Source organism: Furipterus horrens, unplaced genomic scaffold (assembly GCF_987537825.1).
Source record: "Furipterus horrens unplaced genomic scaffold, mFurHor1.1.pri manual_scaffold_5, whole genome shotgun sequence".
Taxonomy (NCBI): Eukaryota; Metazoa; Chordata; class Mammalia; order Chiroptera; family Furipteridae; genus Furipterus; species Furipterus horrens.
The window spans coordinates 138824385-138842921 of record NW_028327175.1 but is presented as its reverse complement, the minus strand read 5'-3'; the positions used below and the strand labels follow the sequence as shown (position 1 = coordinate 138842921).

The 18537-nt window shown below is 35.9% G+C and overlaps 1 protein-coding gene and 1 pseudogene across 1 annotated transcript in view; one reads left to right on the top strand and one right to left on the bottom strand.

Annotated features, from left to right (window-relative positions):
* The window catches only part of EXOC6 (exocyst complex component 6), a 170666-nt gene that overhangs the window by 18488 nt on the left and 133641 nt on the right, over positions 1-18537 (top strand). The window lies entirely within an intron of this gene.
* LOC150009969 (cytochrome c oxidase subunit 6C pseudogene) lies at positions 4263-4539 on the bottom strand (annotated as a pseudogene).

The following is an 18537-nucleotide window of genomic DNA, read 5'->3' as shown; positions in this document are numbered from 1 at the left end:
TCTCGTCGTTTAATTCTCCCACTGGAACCTTGATCCGTTTCCCCTTTTGGGCCACACTTCTCTGTCTCCTCATTCTGACAGGGTCCTGTGTTTGTTTGCCTCCAAGACCCAGGTAGAGCTGTCGCTCCTGTTACGTGTAAGGGGCGGAGCCTTAGAGATTTGTCAGTACAGGGCGACCTGTTTCATTACATTGTGGCGCTGTATGTGGGGGAGGGGTCTGAGAGTGAACAATGCTGCCAGCCCAGCACTTGCCCCTTTTCCAGGCACCTCTCCCACTTCCTCACTGGACTGGCGCCTCCCTAGCTGCTGCCCTGGCCATCGTTCCCAGAGTGGGTGGGTCTGCGGACATTCTCAGACTGTGGGGGCCCTTTAAACAAGCAGACTCTACTGAGACCGGCAGTTTCTACCTCCACCCCAACCCCCACTGGTCTGCACAGTCAGAAGCAATGAGGCTTGATTTTCCCTGGTGCTGGGACCGTGAGCTGCGAGGTCCAGTGAGGAGCTGGGAACACTCCCCAGGTGTCCCTCTGACTTTTTAAAACGTGTAACTGTGGTTTCCCCTGTTCCGCCTTTGCTGTCACCACTGCCGCCACCACACCATGTCCTCTCTGCCCCGGCTCTGCCCCTCCTACCTGTCTGGATGAGTATTTCTTTTTTATATCTTTGTTTGCTGGACTTCCATGTAGTTTGATTTTCTGGAACTTCTGGTTGTTTCTAGTTTTGAGGTAGTTGTATTCCTTCTTAGTTGTGGAGGGAGACGCAGCGTGTCTGTCTACGCCTCCATCTTGGCCGGTAGTCCTCATATCATTTTCTTATTCCTGTATAGCTTTGCTCCCACACACCTCTTTTGTTCTGTTATTGTGAAATATATTACATTTCTGTATGTTTTGCCCACCATAGAATTATGTATGTATTGTTTTATGCAATTACTTTTTAAATTAGTTAAAAGAAGAAAGGTGCATTTATGTTGTGTTAATAATTACCTTTGCGTTTCATAGTTAACCTTACAGGTACTCTTTTGTGTGTCTTGTATGTATTCATACCACCATCTGGGCTTATTCTTTTGATCCTATTGAACTTCCATTAGTATTTCTCGTATTGTTGTTCTGCTATTAACTAATTCAGTTTTTTTTTTAATCTGGGAATGTCTTTATTTCACCTTCATTCTTTGAAAGATAGTTTTGATGGGTATAAGGCTCTTGGTTGACATTTTTTTGTAGCACGTTGAAATATGCCATCCCACTGCCTTTTGGCCTCCACTGTTTCTAATGAGAAGTCAGTTGTTAACTTATTGGTAGTCTCTTGTATGTTAAGTGGTTTTCCCTTTCTGCTTTCAAGATTTTCTTTTTGTCTTCCATTATTTTTACTGTGAGGTGCCTGGGTATGAACTCTTTGTATTTATACTTCTTGGAGTTTGTTGATCATCTTAGATGTTTACATAATGATTTTCATCAAACTTGGGAAACTTTAGTCATTATTTCTTCAAATATTTTTCCTGCTTCTTCCTCTTCTTTACTTCCGTCATGTGTATGTGGTGTGCTTAATGGTGTCTACATTTTTCTGAGATTGTATTCATTTTTATCATTTTTAAATCCGTTCTTTGGATTGCATTGTCTCCATTAGTCTACCTTTAAGTAGTCTGTTTCCTCTGGCAATTAACGTCTTTTCTTGAGATTTTCTAATCACTCTAATTTTTGTTACTTTTCAACTCCAAAATTTTCGTCTGTTCTTTATAATTTCTAATTCTTCATCAATTTTATATTTTATTTTAATGTATATTTTATTAGACATTGCCATTATATCTTCCTTTACTTCTTTAAGCATGGTTCTCTTTGGTATTATGAGCATAGTACTTTGAAATCTTTGTAAGACCTAGCATCTGGGCCCTTTCACAAGGCCTGTTTCGTTTCCTGTGTATAAGTCACAATCTCTTGTTTTATATCTCATATTTTGTTGTTGTTGAAAATAACATTTTAAATAATCCATTGTAGCAACTCTTGATATTGATTCCCACCACTCCACCATCCTCTGGGGCTTGCTGTTAGTGTTTGTTTGTTTAGTGGCTTGGCTGGACTATGTTCATCAAGTGTATTTCCCTCACAGTGTGAAGACTCTGCTGTTGCTCTTCAGAAGGTGCAATCTTGGCATGCACAGAATCACTCTGGGAGGGAGGATTGTGGTTTTAGCAGTTCTCTTTGACTCTCATTAAGCAGTCATTTCCCATTCTCTTCTTCCAGCTCCTGGCAACCGCTAATTTGCTCTCTGTCTCTGGATATTTTTTTAGATAGAAAGATGCAATATGTAAGTTTTGATGTCTGGCTTCTTTCACTTTAGCATATGTTTTTGCAATTCTATATTGTAGCATATGTCAATACTTCTTTTTATGGCTGAATAATATTCCATTGAATAGATATTCCACTTTTTGTTCATCCTTTCATCAGATGATGGACATTTGGTTTGTTTTTACTTTTGGCTGTTGTGAATATGATACTTTGAACATTTATGTACAAGTTTTTGTTTGAAGTGCCATGAGGCCCCAAAATGGACCCTCATTGTTGAAGACACAAACTCTGATTTGCAGCTTTTAAAAGTGGAGCTTTCAGATAAGCATCAGAGTATTAAAAAACTATATGATGATAGAGACTTAATGGCTATCTTTAATTTATTATTTTAACTAGTAATATTAGAGTGGAGGAAAGTAAAATTTTGTCAGGTATAGTACATTATTACTTAAAGGTTTAGACTAGTTAAAACATAATTATGACTAGCAAGGGACGTCCCATAACTTAATAAATTTTCAGGGACTTCATATAAATAGGACAATTTTAGAAATGTTTGCATTATAACATTTTTTATGTATACAAATTTAACATAGGAAGGCTGAGTGTCTTCTAATTTTTTATATAGGTTAGAAGCCCAAGCTGATGTTTACTGAATCATTTGGCATAGTGTTAGAAATCAGCTCATTGACCTAATTGTGTATGTTTTCCTTAGCTTCACAATATTTAAAAAACAGGACATATCACATAAGTCTACATTTTTAGCTTCTTTTAGCAAGGATAGCCCTTCAAAGGGTATCTGCATTCCTGTTCCCACAACCTCTTGGCTGCCTGGCTCCTATAGCAACTTGAGTTCATGATCTCTGGGTTAAAAGCTACAGAAGAGAAGATACCCACTCCCTCAGCTCAGTGTCCTCTTTGGGAAGCATCTTCTAATTTGACAGCTCTTCAGTGCAAGTTTTACTGCAGTGACACATCAAACAAACCTAATTATTTCTAGCATTTCTCTATTTGTATGCTGAAAGGATAAATAACTGTGCTTTTCCGGGCTCCTCAGGGAAATCTGAGAGACAGTTTTATATGTAAAAGGTATTTTGAAAGTTTTGTTTTATGTCAGAGGCTACCTAAGGAGCAATACTTGGTTACCTATTTAATCAAAGTGAAAATGAAGCATTTTAAAATGAACATAGATAGCTTGAGTTTAAAGAACCTTAGTTCTTTCATAAGTGACAGGAAACCTTTTCTTGTTTGTTTATTAAATAATCAAGAATATAATGAAGTACATATGAAGCACAGAAAATTATTCTGGCAAAACAGACTTGCTATTATCTAGGCAGATAGAACACAGAAGGTAAAAAACAACCTTTTGTGTTATAGGCAAGTCATTAACCAGTAAATCAAAGAAGCAAAAGCAAGTCCAACAAACTGAGCAAGTATTGCTACATTCTTAACATTTATTTCATAGCTTACTTTCAGACTTAGGTATTATAAACCAAGGCAGATATAATTCATTTTCCATGTTTTCTCCTACAAGGTTTTCTTTTGTGTTCTGAAATTACGGGTTACTTTAGATTACTGGCTTTTTCTTAGGGATCTGTGAGATTGAAGTATTTTAAGATAATATTGTTGTTTTCAAATCAATCAATATTTTTAATTCTCAGTTTTAATATTTAAATGTAAATATTGATAGTTATGATCCACATGAACAAAAAGCTTTTTTGAGTTCTTAATAAATTTTGAGAGTATAAAAACGACCCCCCCCCCCCACCCAAAATTAGAATGACTGCTTTAGGACAAAACTCTTTTCCTTGAAAAACAATAGCACACACACAATTGTCTTTCTCTGTCACTATTTTTTCTAATATAATTTTAACCACTGGTAATGATTAAACATTTAAAAAATTTCTTAATTGTTTATTTATCAAGAGAACTTATTCCTTAGCCCAGATACTCATGTTTCATAGTTTAGGAACACAGGTCAGTGACAAACTTCCATGAAATTCAACCCAAAGAAATTCTTTACATACCAAGATCACTTTGCACTCTGAAAGATACCAGCCTTCCTCATTTCCTGAAAATCCTCCTTGGAATCATAATTTCTATAGAAATCTGCATATGCCTTCTCTCCTTGTTCAGCCACACCAAATTTACAGGAAGCCACAACCCCCAGGGATACAAGGATGACTCCAACAATATGAAATCGCACATGCTTGTCCAGAAGGCCACACATCTGAGGTTTTGTCAGAGCACCGGGAGACATGGTAATTGTATTCTCCTTAACACCAACATCCTTTGGGATGGAGAAATGGACCTAATTTAAACGTTTAACTAAAGAACTCATTTAGACTTTTGGTCTGACTGGCAGCATAGGTAAACACAGTTTGCCTCCCCATACAACCACATCCAAGTTACAACTAAAATATAGAGCAACCAAGCCCTGGCTGCTGTGGCTCAGTGGATTGAGCATTGGCCTGCGAGCCAAGTGTCGCTTGTTCGATTCCCAGTCAGGGAACATGACTAGGTTCACATCAGGTCCCCAGTTGGGGGCACGAGGGAGAGGCAACCACACAGTGATGTTTCTCTCCCTCGCTTTCTCCTTTCCCCTCTCTCTAAAAATATAATAAATAAACAGACAAATAAATAAGTCATTTAAAAAAATAGAGAGAGAGAGCAGCCATCACTCAGAACCATAAGAAATCGAATTGAATGGAAGTCTGACAACTATGGAATTAAAGAAACCACATCCACCAGACTGGTAGTTGGGGCAGAGATGCGGAATGGGCTGGTCCCACATCCATGTGTGGTGGATAAAAAATAGGGAGGGATATCTTGTGAGTGAGGAGTCACAGCCCTACAACCAGCCTCCCAGCTTAGGGTTCCAGTGCCAGGAAGATAAGCCCCCATAACTTCTGACCGAAAAAACCAGGGGTGATTGAGTCGGTGGAAGAAACTTCTGGAATCCCAAGCAGTTCCTCTTGAAGAACCCACTCATGGACTTATTCGGACTTATTCAGACTTATTCAGACTTGTTTGCTCTGTGCTCCAGCACTAGGATAAGCAGCTTGAAAGGCACTGGTGGCATACAGGGAGGAACTGAAGTGTCTGGCATGAAGATGAGAGCTAGAGGACAGCTTTCTCCCAGACAGAAAGGTGGGCAGTGGCCATTGTACCTTTTCTGAACCCCTGGTACCCCCACAGAGCCACAGAGCCAGCAGGCAAATGCCATATCAGAGACTTCATCAACTTGGCTAACACTGTTTGCCCCACCCAGGAGATCCCCAGAGACCAGCCCACCCAACTTATGAGCCCTCCCAAGCTACTTTTACATATGAATGGCTGGTATTGGCTCATGCTTCACAACTTCCTAAACCTCTCAAATAAGCAACAGACAGCCTCAGTGAGCCCCCATCCCCCATACCTCTTGCTAGGTGGCCCCAGGCCTGGCACGAGCAGCAAACAGTCTAGATTCACAGCTTGACTCTGCCTGGGATTCTCCAAGCCCAGCACAAGGAGCAGTTATCTGAGAATACTTTATAGCTCAGGCAGGATGGCCCTGGGCAAAACAAGGTGAGGGCTCACTTTGGCTTGCACCACCCAGGAAACCCCAGGGCCTGTACACCCAAAGGACAGCCCCAGATCACGTTGGAGCACCACCAACCTGCCCTGCACAGCTGATCCTCCACAGAGGGTGGAGGTTGCTGGTCAGTGGTCACTGCCAACCTTTGCAGCTGACTGGCCTGGGTAAATCCCTCCCATTGACCTGTCAACAGAAGTCAAGGCTCAACTACAACAGGAGGGTATACTCAGCCCACACAAAGCATGCACCTCGAGTACCCAGCTTGGATGATAGGGGAGGCCGTGCCACTGAACCCTACAGGACACCTACTACATTAGGCCACATTACCAAGACAGGAAGTCAGAGCAGCTCTACCTAATACATAGAAACAAACTCAGGGAGGCTGCCAAAGTGAGGAAACAAAGAAATGTGGCTCAAATGAAAGAACAGAACAAAACAGCAGAAAAAGAACTAAACAAAATGGAGATAACAATCCATTAGATGCAGAGTTGAAAATACTAGTTATTAGGATGCTCAAGGAACTTAGTGGGGACCTCAACAGCATAAGAAAGATTCAGTCAGAAAGCAGGATACACTAATTGAAAAAAAGAGCAATTTACAGTGAATCAACAGTAGAGTGGATGAAACTGAGAATCCTATCAATGATTTGGAACATGAGGAAGCAAAAAACAACCAATCAGAACAATGGGAAGAAAAAAGTCCGAAAAAATTAGGATAATGTAAGTAGCCTCTTAGGACAACTTCAAGCTTTCCAACATTCTCATCATAGGGGTGCCAGAAGGAGAAGAGAAAGAGCAAGAAATTGGAAGTTACTGGAAAAAATAATGAGAAAAAACTTCCCTGATTTGGTGAAGGAAATAAGACATGCAAGTACAGCAAGCACAGAGAGTCCCAAACAAGATGGATGAAAAGAGGACCACACCAAGGTACATCATAAGTAAAATGTCAAAGGTTAAAGATAAAGAAAGAATCTTAAAAGCAGCAAGAAAAATCAAGTTAGTTACCTACTGGGGATTTCCCATAAGACCGTCAGCTGATTTCTCAAAAGAAACGTTAAAGGCTAAAGGGATTGGCAAGAAATATTCAAAGTCATGAATAGTGGGGACCTACAGCCAAGATTGCTGTACCCAGCAAACATACCCTTTAGAATCTAGTGACAGATATAGAGCTTCCCAGACAAGAACAGCTAAAGGAGCTCATCATCACCAAACCATTACTATATGAAATATTAAAGGGACTTTTTTAAGAAAAAGAAGGTCAAAACTATGAACAATATATTGGTAAAATTGCCCTGGCTGGTTTAGCTCAGTGGATTGAGCGTCGGCCTGCGAGCTAAGTGTCGCTGGTTTGATCTTCCAGTCAGGGTACATCAGAGAAGGAAAACTCTGACTCCAAAAAACCTCCGCTGCCTTGCGGCATACCTCTTCAGGGGAAAGGCTAAGGGAGTAAACCCCGACAGAAAATCCGGAGCCGGAGGCCCTAAGGCGGTTTGACGTTGTAGTCAACACCGGCAACTCCTGCGGCGCACCTGAAGCCAAGCTGTATTGACTCCGTCTTTCCCTTGGACCCTTCAGCTGCGAAGAGAGGGGGGGTCTGCTGCATGGGCAACAGCAGACCCTCCATATTACCCTGCCCAGGCTCTGTAGCTTCAGCGTCATCACAAGATGTCGATTCAACACGGGAGGAGACAGATACCATGTCACTCCCGAGTCGGACTGCACAGCCATTCTCGGCGGTGCAGATAGACTCTTAAGAAGCTACACCATCGTCTCTCGAGACGGACGGCTGCCGACGACGATATTGGTAAAAATACATACCTATCAACAATTGAATCTAAAAAACTAAGCGAACAAGAAGAACAGAGATAGAATCATGAATACAGGGAGTGTTTTGATGGTTGCCGGGTGGGAGGGTGTTGTGAGGGGATGGGTGAAGAGATGAGGGGATTTAAGAATTACAAATAGGTAGTTACAGAATAGCCATGGGGATGTAAAGTACTGTACAGGAAATGGAGTAGCCAAAGAACTTACACATGACCCATGGACATGAACAATGGTGTGGGCATTGCTTGAGGGAGTTTGGGCAGCGGGTGGAGGAGGGGCAAAGGAGGAAAAATTGAGATAACTGTACTGGCATAGTCAATAAAATATTAAAAAACTAAATAGTTAATTTATATTTAACATTGAAACACTGAGATAAACATTGCTATATGTCTGTTGTACACAAACATTTGATCAGACTAGCAAAACTCATGATCATACATAATACAGCTTTCTACAAAAGCAAACATCCCATTTATACCTCCTGAAAGAGGCAAATATGAACATTCTCACTGCACATCCCAAACTGTAGCCTTTCTATAGCATATAAAAATAAGAAGCAAAATATATAAAATTAATTATGCTTAGCAGTCAATCTCCTAAGATTATCCATTACTTAATTTAATGTCAAGGCTTTAAGTTACCTAAAGATCTTGGACATTATCTTCAATACATGTTGAAATAAAAAGTTTGTCAGAATAATGATTCAACTTAGTTGAGCACAAATTTACATTTTAATCATTTTAAATATGTATGATAATGTTAACCTATTCAATCAGTAAACCTGTATGCATATAGGAAAAACAAACCCAAGCCAAAAAAAAAAAAAGTTCAGTAAAAAAGAATAAGAATAAATAGCTATTTTTATAAACCCAAGTTTTCAAACTAGACTTATTTGCTAAACTTGTACTTTAGTTATGTGAACTTGGATTTTTAAAATGTTTCTGTGTTAATTTCTGTAAGATGACTATTTATTAAAAGTCTAACATATTTAAAGTATTAGTCATTTTTTTTTGCTTTTTTGTGAATTTTACAAATATTTCACTTATATATGTACTTTTTTAAACCAGTAACCAGTCTGAACAGAGTTCTTTTAACTAGAGACTTTAAAATCTAAATGATTAATACCTCCTGGAGATAAATTGTCTGATTTAGCACACAATGAGAGGTAAAAGGCTTTCTGAATAACTGATACAGAGTGTTATAGCTTTGTTTCTGTAATTTCACCCACAGGTTAAGAGAAAGGAGTTGTAAAAAGAATGTATGCACCCTTATGTTCATAAGCAGTGCTATTTACAATAACTAAGTGTTGGAACAGCCCTAGTGCCCGTCAGTAGATGAGTAGATTAAAAAACGGTGGTACATTTACACAGAGGAACACTACACAGAAGAAAGAAAGAAGGAAGTACCGTTCATGACAGCATGGAAGGAATTGGAGACTATTATGCTAAGTGAAATAAGCCAGTTGGGGAAAGACAAATACCATATGATCTCACTTACAACTGGAATCTAATGAACAAAATAAACTAATGAGAAAAATAAAACCAGAAACATGGAAATATGGAACAGACTGATAGCTGAAGGAGGGGAGGTGGGGGGAGAGGGGGAATGGTAGAAGGAGGGGAAGGGACTAGTCAAAGAACATGTATGAATGACCCATGGGAAATTTCGGTGGGCTAGAGGGGTGGGCTGGGTGGAGGAGGGCAAAAGGGAGAATAATGGGACAACTGTAATAGAATAAACAACTGAAAAAGCAAAAAAAAAAAAAAAAAAAAAAAAAAAAAAAAAAAAAAAAAGACACAAGTTACAGAGATTTAATTTTTAAAAAAACCTTTATCGGTCCAGATATCAAAGACCTGTTCTTGGTGGTTATGCAGTTCTTGAGCGATTTGAGCTCACAGTAGACAAATTTTTTGTAAAAGATGAACAAAGCAGAGTGTCTTTTATCTTTTACCCAAGAGATCTCTGTCATCCATGTAGAGGTATCACCAAATAAATGGTCAAACCATAAAACCAAAATCTTAGTCATTGCTACCACACAGGGGTAATAACTTATTGGCCATACAGTAACTAGAAACCAAGCCAAAACATACAATCTATAGAGAGGGGAAAAAAACAACAGAGAAACAGAGTCAGTAAAGTTAAGCGTATATTGCCACTTGACTTTTACTTCCAGGAGCCAAGAAAAGATGTGCCTAAGCTTAAGTAGCCCAGAAGGTGCAATTGTCTGGTGATGCAATTTCCTGGCTCTGTCAAGTGAATCTGCTGGGCATCTTGGTGAAACCTCCAAAAGTATTAAAAGGTAATTTTCAAAGAAAGATAAATTCATGACTCTCATACAAATATAAAATTAATGCATGCCAAAGATTCTATTTAACTTATTAATTAATGAGGTAATCAGTAAGATGTTCTAACTGTTTCAAAGGCAGTGGCAAAAAACCATATTGGCATTTGGGAATGCTGAAATAGATTGGTAATAGGCAGATAACTGGTCAGTATCCCCAAGGTGTAAAAATCAATTGCACTTCATAGGTCAAAATGTTTGCATTTCTAAAGACAAGAATAACACATCAATTTCCTTCAGTTTATGGAGTTAGTTGTAAAATAGCCCAAAGACAGCGAAAGGCACAGATAACCTAGAAGGCTGTGCTAGATGGGACATTAGTAATCACTTTTGTCCATTTAAACATTTCCCCCAATTTTTCTTGCCATTAGTTGGAAACTTTTTTTTTTTTTTTACTTTATCTTTTACAATGTTTGCCTCTCTCTCTCTCTCTCTCTCTCTCTGTCTTTTCCATGCAATAGTTTTCTGTTTTTATCAAAATAAGATTCATCAATCTTTCCCCTTTTTGCTTCTGGATTTTGAATCATAGGAAGGAAGGTCTTTCATATTACCAAGTTACAAATAGAAGGGAATCCATCCACTTTTTCTTTGGTACTTGTTTAGTTTTATTTTTTTACTTTTACATTTCTTCACCTTTTTAAATTTTCCTGGGGTATGGTGTGATGTATGGCTCCAGTTTTATCTTTTATAAATAAGTCAATTCAGCTGTTTTAACACTTATTAAAAAGTAGGTCATTTTTTCTCATTGATTTGATGCTGTCATTATCATTTACTAGATTTTCATATGCAGTGGGTCTATCTAAGGTTTTTCTATTTTCATTGTATGTCTGTTTGCATGCTCTACCATGTTTTTAATTGTAGAGGCTTTATTGTTATAATAAATGGGGTTAGCCTCACCCCATTGATCATCTTTTTCTCAGGGGTTTCCTGGTTACTCTTTATTGTTTATTCTTAAAATATTTTATTGTATCGAGTTAAATATATAAATTAATTACGGGGAAACAGACCTCTTGATGATGTTGGGTCTTCATATCCAAGAGTATGTTGTATCTTTCAGGAGAATTAAAGATTTCCACAAATAAATTTTAAAATTCCTCAAGATTTTGTGTATTTTTTGTTATTTTAATTGGATCTTTTTTTACATTTTGTTTTTTTTTTTTTGCTTATATATATGAATGCTGATGATCTTTGTATGTTAATTTTAGCCTTTTACTTTATTAAATTTTCTTATTGTTTGTAGTATTTTTTTCCCATTGATTCCTATGGGTTTTCCAGGAATATAATTGTATAATCTGTATTTAGAAATAATTTTATTTCTTCCTTTCACTTTTTAAACTGTAGATTGCTTTGTCTAGTCTAACTTCATAGCCTAATTACAACACAGTAGTTGAGACAGTGGGAAGCTGTATCTTTTTCCTGACTTTAACAGGAAAGTCTTTAGTGTTTCCTCATTAAGGAGAACTCTGGCTTTTGGCATGAGGTATTTATATTTTATTATGCTGAGGAAATATCCATCAATACCTACTTTATTTAGTGTTTTTAACATGAAAGACTACTGAATTTTGTCAGATGTCTTTTCTGCATCTATGGAAATGGTCATATAATTTTTCTTCTTTGCCTTTTTCTGTGATTGAATTTATTAAGGTATTTTCTATTACTGAAATATTTCTGTATTCATAAAATAAACCCCACCTGGTCATGATGAATTGCTCTTTTAGTGTGCTATTGGACTCTGTTAGCTAGTATTCTTACAAAGATTTTTTTGCATTGATGTAGGTGAGATTGGTCTGTATTTTTCTTTTTTGGTGCAGTCTTTTCAGATCTCCAAATAAATATTATGCTTGTTTCACCAAACAAAAACGAAAGTTTTCTTTTTCTACATTTGGAATACTATAATTAGCACTGATATTATCTAATATTTAAAGGTTTGTTAGAATTACCCTGTGAAATCAACTGGGCCTGTGGTTATCATTATTTTTTGTTTTTGTAGTAGATTCTTAACTACTTTTTCTACTTTATTCTGTGATAATTGTTTTTTTAGATTTTCTGTCTCTAGAGGGTAAGTTGTATTCTTTTGAAAATTATCCATTTCTTCACATTTATTATAGTACATTAATGCAAATATGGTCTTATGTTATCATTTCTTTATTTCGATGGTCTTATCCCCCTCGTCAGTTCTAATGTTGGGTATTTGTGATTTCACTCATTTCCCCCCCTCCAATTTAGATTAGCTGGTGGTTTGTTTTGTTGATTTTTGAATTTATTCATTCCACTAATTTTCTGTTTTCTAAGACATTCCTTTCTGTATCTTGAATTATTTATTTCTTCTGATTTATTTTATTCTTTTCTAGCTTTTTGTATTTTGTACTTGATTCATTTATTTTGTTGATGTAATTGTTTAATGCTATAAGTTTTTATCTGATGATTGATCTAGCTTTATTTCATATATTCTTATTTTTAACTTTATTTATTAATATTATTGAGAGAGAAGGGAAGGGAGGGAGAAAGAGAGGAAGGGGAACATTGATTGGTTGCCTTCCGTACTTGCCTTGATCACAGGCCAAACCTGCAATCTAGGCATGTGCCCTAACTAGTAATTGAACTGGTGACCTCTCAGTTTGCAGACTATGCCCAACCAGCTGAGCCACACCAGCCAGGGCTATTTCACATATTCTGTTGTTTTATTTTTTTGTATTTTAAAGAAATGCTTCTATTTTATATTTGTATTTTCCCTTTGATCCAACAGTTTTTTAATAGGGTTTTTTAAAAATTCCAGATATGAAGGTTTTTAAAAAAAACTTGCTAATAATTTTTAGTTTTATTACATTATAGCTAGATAAATCTGTATTACTTATATTCTTCTGAAATCATTGAGGCTTTATTTGTGGCTTATTATATGGTTAGTTTTCATAAGTGTTCCATGTGTTCTTGGAAAAAAAGCATATTTGTTTTTAAAAAAATTAGGACTCAGTTTTATTTATTTTTCTCTCTTTCTATGAAGTTGGTTATATCTTCTAAGGCCACATATTGTTTTTCATCTGTTCTTTCTTGGATTGAGAGAGGTGTGTTAAAGTCCTTGTTTATTAATTTGTTTTTTATCTTTTGTAGTTTCTGTTTTATGAACGTTTGTTGCTGAAGTAATGGGTATATAAATATTAACTTAAATTTTCTGTTTTATTTTCCATGGTGAATAGTTTTTTTTGTTTGTTTTTACTGTTTTGCTCAAAAGTCAATTCTTAAGAGAATTTCTCCTTAATTGTAGGTTAACACTCCCGTAAAGGACTTTGGTAGGGTATGTAGATCATCTCTTAAGCTATTAGGCAAACTGTATTATACATTAGATCTGCTCTAGACAGTTTAGTATTTTTGTTTAATTTTCTAAAATGTTCTAGGGGCCCAGTATACATCTGCATTCATTAATCTACTTAATGGTTTAAGCTTTTTAAATTAAATTTTATTTAGCTATTAAATTTGTTTTCCTAGAGGACATAATTTTTATGTATTGGATGTTTCCATTTCTCATCTTTTGCATTTTAACAAGTAGCACAAAGTCAACAGGAAGAGACATCTCCTTGGTCAGGAGTATAAAAACAGGAAGAGGAAGTCTTTTGCAAATCTGTGTTAGCTGATTATCAATTCAGGTTTCACCATAGAGGATGTCCGTGAACGATCATCTTTGTGCTGTGTTGTTATCCAGAATTACAGTGAGTGTTAATGTGAGTATTACAGAATATCAGCCTTAGTTATAGGAAGTAATGTTGACTAACAGACTGCACTAAACTCTTTTCTATGAATGGAAACAGGATACTATTAGTGAGAACAAGTCACAGAATTTGCACATAGAAGAAAATAAGGCAAGTAAAATTCAGCATCAGAAATATAGGGAAAATCATCCTTTTTTTTGGCTTTATTTGATCTTGATTTTTTGACAGATTGTATGATCCTTTAAGATATGATTATAACCCTTTTTAAAAAATTAGGATATATCAACTCTATTATTTAAAAAATTGTTTGGCAGAATGTCTTCAGTTGAATCAGATGAAGCACCTGGGCATTATGTTATAAAGCATTCTAAGAGTGCATGTGGCACACTAGAAGCAATAATTCATGGGTAAATACATAGAGGGTGAATATTTTATAAACAAGAAATCTTGCCCTGGCAGGTGTGACTCAAGTGCATTGCTTGCCAGCCTGGGGACTGAAAGGTTCCCGGTTCAATTCCCAGTTAGGGTATATGACTGGGTGGTGGACCAGGTCACCAGTTGGGGTTGTGTGATATCTCTCTCACATGGATGTTACCCTCCCTCTCTTTCTCCCTCCCCCTTCTCCAAAAGTAAACAAATAAATAAGTGTTTAAAAAGGAAATCTTTTCCAGTAGTCTGTGATGAAAGAAATTGTATTCTCTGTGTATATATGTTTTTTCCTCCCGGAGTTGCTAGAAACTACCAGTTCTTCTGTGCTACAGGATATCTACTTGACTTAGATACCCAATAGTGTTAATTTAGGACACTTACTTTATCCTGTCTTTTTTACTTAGCTGTACAATATTGTGGATATTTTGAAAAAAGTAAAAGTGTTGTTTAAAAGCTAGATGAAATTATTATTATTTTTTAGAGGCCTGTTTAACATGTTCTTTTCCTCATAACTCTATTCACTTAAACTTTGCCTTTAGACTCTTATTTCTGGATTATTTTGTGGTAGTACTTCCCAGCATTTTTTATGTCATGGCACAAACAATATTAGATTGAAGGCTGAGAAGATTATTATTGCAGTATGCCTGTAACCTATTCAGTTGGGAAGATACACTGCAATGTATTGGTTAGATAAGGGGGTTTGTAAACTGTTTATAGTTGTAAAAATTATGTGTGTGGATTTGTGTGTGCATGTGTGTCTTAGTCAAGGAATTGGGGGGGGGTTAATTTTAGGTACCACTTCAACCTAAGTTAGCTTCAGGAAAAATGAAAAATATAGTGGAAGGTTATCAGGGAGTCTCACAGAGTTCTTAGGGCAGTCATACTTCTGAAACAAAGAAGTAGCAGACCATATTTCTTTCTATTTTCCTTCATGCTTCCCTCTGTGTCTTTATTCTCTGGCTTTCTCTGTGTCTCTGCACTTGATAGAAGATAACCACCTATAGTTTCTGCGTCACTCAGACACAGGTGGGTATCTCTGAATTCGAACTCAAATTCCTGAGAGTGTATCTGATTGAATCAGGTTGGATCAGTTGTACTATGACTGGAATAAGCTGTACTGCTCGTCCAATCTTGTGGATGATCCAGCGTTCTCAGAGAGAATGTATTACAGTTTTGTTTGTGTGCTTTTATCAGAGTCACAGATGAGGGTCTTGCCACTCTCCAGGCCACTGCTTAAATAAAGATTAAAAATAACTCCTATAAAAGTTATAATAGAATTCCCACTACTTAGAGTTCTTTCACGATGCCATGTTCTTTCCTGTTGGTGTTTACTTGTGATTGAATACCCCCTTCCTTATTTCTCCACCTATTCATTGAATTCTCATCTTAGGTCCTTCCTCCATGAAATCTTTGCAACCTAGAACTGCATTCTACATGGACACACACACACACTTTTTTCCTGTGTCTGAATTCTCATACATGCATTTTTAAAATGATACACGATGTATTTAGTTGTGTGTGAATGTGCATCTTTGTATGTGTGTCATAAGTAAATCTCTTAAATACAGTAAAATTGTCCCTGAGGCCTATAATTGTCATGCATATCTAATAGGGTCTCAGTATGTTACATAGTATAATGTCATGGGTACAACAGAATGAACTGAATCAATGAAACACAAAACATTCATTATAGAAAACTTGGAAAATATAGAAAGGACAAAAAATGGCTTTTTTCCCTTCAGCTCAAGGATAATTACAATTGACATTAACTCTAGTCTTTTTTTATATTAGAAACAAGTATTATTTGTTGAATATTTATTAAATGAAGTTTATGATATTCAACATATTGTTATTAAACATTAAGTCATTTGATATGTTGAATATTAAGTATTTTAAATGAAGTTATAATTTATATAATTTTCATCCTGTTTTCTCTGTTATTTGATTATTCTCATATCATTGCACATTTAGGTGTTTGTTTGTTTTGTGAAATTCTATGAACTGATATTAACTCAAAAACTTTTTATTCATATTTTTGTTTCTGGGAGTAAAAGTAATCATGTAGGTAATAATAGGTAATAATTAAGATCTATTGGATACTTACAGTACTTTCATTTAAACTTCACAGGAAGCAAATGAGATACCATTAATACCCATTTTGCAGATGAAGACATTGAAGTAGAGAGATTAGATCATTTTCTCTAGGCACTCAGTAAATGGTGGCAAGAGGTGTGATTGCAGGCTATTTGACTTCTGAGACTATACTCTTAATCATTTTGCTTTGTCTGCCTCTTGAAGAGAAGGCATAATGTTCTCAGGAAACATACATTTTATATACTTCATGGTTATTGTGATGAAATTTTTAAACAATGAAGATAGAGTGAAAAATACTGAAAATAGCATAGGGATATTATGTGCTTTTTGACAAAAAAATCCTAATATGTTACCAATGATAAGAAGAGAGTCCCTTTTCATGTAGTATTTTGTGAATGTTGTTTGTTTTTAGTCATAAAAAGGTGTTTTCCTAAAAAAAAAGTGGAATATGATTAATAAGTCACTTAAAAAATATAACATGTGTTCAAAAGTTGAAATAGACTGAATTCCTCTGTTAAGACAGAGGGTTTGTTGATAAAAGCAATTTTCCATGAACCAATTTTAATATTTCAGTGACATCTTAGTTTTCTTATGTTTATATTTTATTACCAGTAGGTGGCGCCATATACATAGAATTCAATAAGGCTTTCTGAAAGACCATTTACTTGTTTAAATCTATAAGCCTGATATATAAGATAATCAAATACTGTGTGATAACTCATATTGCAACACTTTACTTTGGTGTGGAAGATTAGATATACTAAAGATAGAAAATGTGTTTACTTAAAAATTTTTTAGCTGTGCTTTGAAGACATATACTTTGTTGATATGCATTCCTAGTTGCCAAAATTAAAATATGTAAATAAAATCTTCAGTGTAGTATAGTTCATCTTTTTCTATTCACATAAAATTTTAAAGTTAGTTCTTTTATTTCTTTACTTTTTATTGAATTTATTGAGGCGACATTGGTTAACTAAATTATATAGGTTTCAGGTGTATAATTCTATAACACATCATCTGTGTATTGTGTTTATCACCCCAAGTCTCCTTCCATCACCATTTATCTCCCTTACACCCTCTTCTTCCTACCCCCATTTCCTATGGTAATCACCATAAAGTTATCTCTTCTTTTAAAATTAATTTTGTATTTCTGTTTTTGTCTGATTAGCAATACATTTGCCAGAAGTAAGATTTTATTGTGCTAAGCTTTTGGAAGGGATAACTAAACTCTTTTACTGAAGCCATTATCTGTATATGGAGCCTTAAGGTACAATCTGAGTGTATGTGGGTTAGTGGAAAATTTAGTTTTTTTAGAACATCTTTTAGAACTTTAGTTTCTAATGTTTACTCTTTCTGGTTCTGTCATATACTTGTGTGTATTTATTTATAGGAACATGATTAGACTCGCCAATAAACATAAAATTCTGGGGGATATTTTGAAAAGAAAAAATTATTTTTAATAAAATTGTGTATTGCTTTAGAACTTAGGAACAGTAGTATATCTAGCCCATTGCTATATTAATTAGATGGATTCACTGTTAACCAACTTAGGGTTCAAAGAATGAAGAGTGATGAATGGTATTTCCTTTCTTACCCTGCAAATCAAAATTTTAAAGAATAATTGTTATCATTCAAAGACAAAAGAAAGAAAAAAAGAAAAATAGATTTTTCAGAATTCTTTCACAGCTGAGGTCAGACGAGTACAGGGCCCTCAGTTTTCTCTACTTCATATTTTGGTCTTCCTTATCGTGTTGCACTTGTAATTTAATACTGCATAATAATTAGCTATGCCTCAGTTCTCATTCCTTTCTTCTGTCCATTGGATGATTTCACCTGATGGATTCAGCAGCGCACATCAGGGATTCCCTATTGAGTCATTCTCAATTGCTGATCTTCAAAGGTGATCTGGTTAGTTGCTATGCTGGTAACTTCTTTGCATTCCCTGCTGCTCATCACCGTTTCTGATTGAAGAGTCTGTATAACATAATGGTTAAGAGCACTGGCTTTGGAGTCAGGTAGACCTGAGGTTAAATCTTGCCCATACTACTGTGTGACTTTGGACTTAAAATTTTAATCTTCCCAAACCACATTTGTAAATTAGGATGCTAACAGAATGTACATCATAAAGCTGTAGTGAATGTTAATGAGATAATGACTGTAAAGCTCTTACTAGTAAGTATGTGGTTGTGTGTTACTGTTGTTTTTAAAAAATCTTCACCACATTAAGCCAGAAGCATCAGATATGATTCCTCTTTTTTTAAAACCATTTTAATTTTTTATTATTATTATT